Consider the following 1,855-nt stretch of genomic DNA (forward strand, 5'->3'; position numbering starts at 1 on the left):
TTTTTTTATTTTCAGAATGGATTTTGGGATGGATTTGGGGGTTTTTGGGCTCTTACCCAGCTGGGAATGGGAGAAATCCACGCTCCAGCCCACCCGGAGCAGCGGCACCTCGGAGCTCCCCTCCTTCACCGGGAGATTCTGCGACACCTGCAGAGCAAAATTCGGGAATTGGGGCCAAAATTCGGGATTTGGGGCCAAAATTCAGGATTCGGGGTGGAAAATTCGGGATTTGGGACGGAAAATTCGGGATTTGGGACGAAAAATTCGGGATTTGGGACGGAAAAAAAACTTCCCTTTTTTCCCAAAAATTCCCATTTTTTTTCACCCATTTTTGCCCAAAATCCCCGTTTTTTTTCCTCCAAATCCCCATTTTTTCCCCATTTTCCCCCAAAATTCCTGGTTTTTTTCTCAAAATCCCCATTTTTTCCCCATTTTGCCCACCTTGGCCTCAAAGCAGACGCGGCCCTGGGTCACCCCGTGGGTGCTGTGACCCAAACTCCATTTTTCCCATATTTTTTCCATTTTTTCCCCTTTTTTTTTTCCCAGAATTCCCATTTTTTTTCCATTTTTCCATTTTTTCCCACCTTGGCCTCGAAGCAGACGCGGCCCTGAGTCACCCCGTGGGTGCTGTGACCCAAACTCCCCATTTTTACCATAAAATCCCCTTTTCTTTCCCCTTTTTTTCCCCCAAATCCCCATTTTTTTCCCGTTTTTTTCCCAAAATCCCCATTTTTTTCCATTTTTTTCCCATTTTTTTCCCACCTTGGCCTCGAAGCAGACGCGGCCCTGGGTCACCCTGTGGGTGCTGTGACTCAAACTCCATTTTCCCCATATTATTTCCATTTTTCCCCCATTTTTTTTCCATTTTTTTTCCATTTTTCCCCAAAATCCCCGTTTTTTCACCCAAAATTCGCAATTTTTTTCCATTTTTCCCATTTTTTCCCACCTTGGCCTCGAAGCAGACGCGGCCCTGGGTCACCCCGTGGGTGCTGTGACCCAAAATCCCATTTTTTCACCCCTTTTCCCCCTAAAAATCCCGTTTTTTTTCCCCAAAATCCCCGTTTTTTTCCAAAATCCCCATTTTTTCCCCCAAATTCTCATTTTTTCCCACCTTGGCCTCGAAGCAGACGCGGCCCTGGGTCACCCCGTGGGATCAATGATTTTTTTACCATAAATTCCCCATTTTTTCCCCCAAAATCCCCGTTTTTTCCCCAATTTTCCCCGTTATTTTCCCAAAATTCCCATTTTTTCCCGTTTTTCCCCACCTTGGCCTCGAAGCAGACGCGGCCCTGGGTCACCCCGTGGGATCAATGATTTTTTACCATAAATTCCCCATTTTTTCCCCCAAAATCCCCATTTTTTCCCCATTTTTCCCTGATTTTTTCCCAAAATCCCCATTTTTTTCCCCAAATTCTCATTTTTGCCCACCTTGGCCTCAAAGCAGACGCGGCCCTGGGTCGCCCCGTGGGTGCTGTGACCCAAAATCCCATTTTTTCACCCCTTTTCCCCCTAAAAATCCCATTTTTTTTCCCAAAATCCCCGTTTTTTTCCCCCAAATCCCATTTTTTTACCATTTTTTCCCATTTTTCCCATTTTTTCCCACCTTGGCCTCGAAGCAGACGTGGCCCTGGGTCACCCCGTGGGATACATGATTTTTTACCATAAAATCCCCATTTTTTCCCCCAAAATCCCCATTTTCCCCCCATTTTTTTCCCATTTTTTTTCCCGATTCCCATTTTTTTTCTATTTTTTCCCATTTTTCCCATTTTCCCCCACCTTGGCCTCACCTTGGCCTCGAAGCAGATGCGGCCCTGGGTCACCCCGTGGGTGCTGTGACTCAAACTCCATTTTCCCC

This window comes from Malurus melanocephalus, unplaced genomic scaffold (assembly GCF_030028575.1).
Source record: "Malurus melanocephalus ecotype Western Australia unplaced genomic scaffold, MMel_1.1 scaffold_2701, whole genome shotgun sequence".
NCBI classification, from domain to species: Eukaryota; Metazoa; Chordata; class Aves; order Passeriformes; family Maluridae; genus Malurus; species Malurus melanocephalus.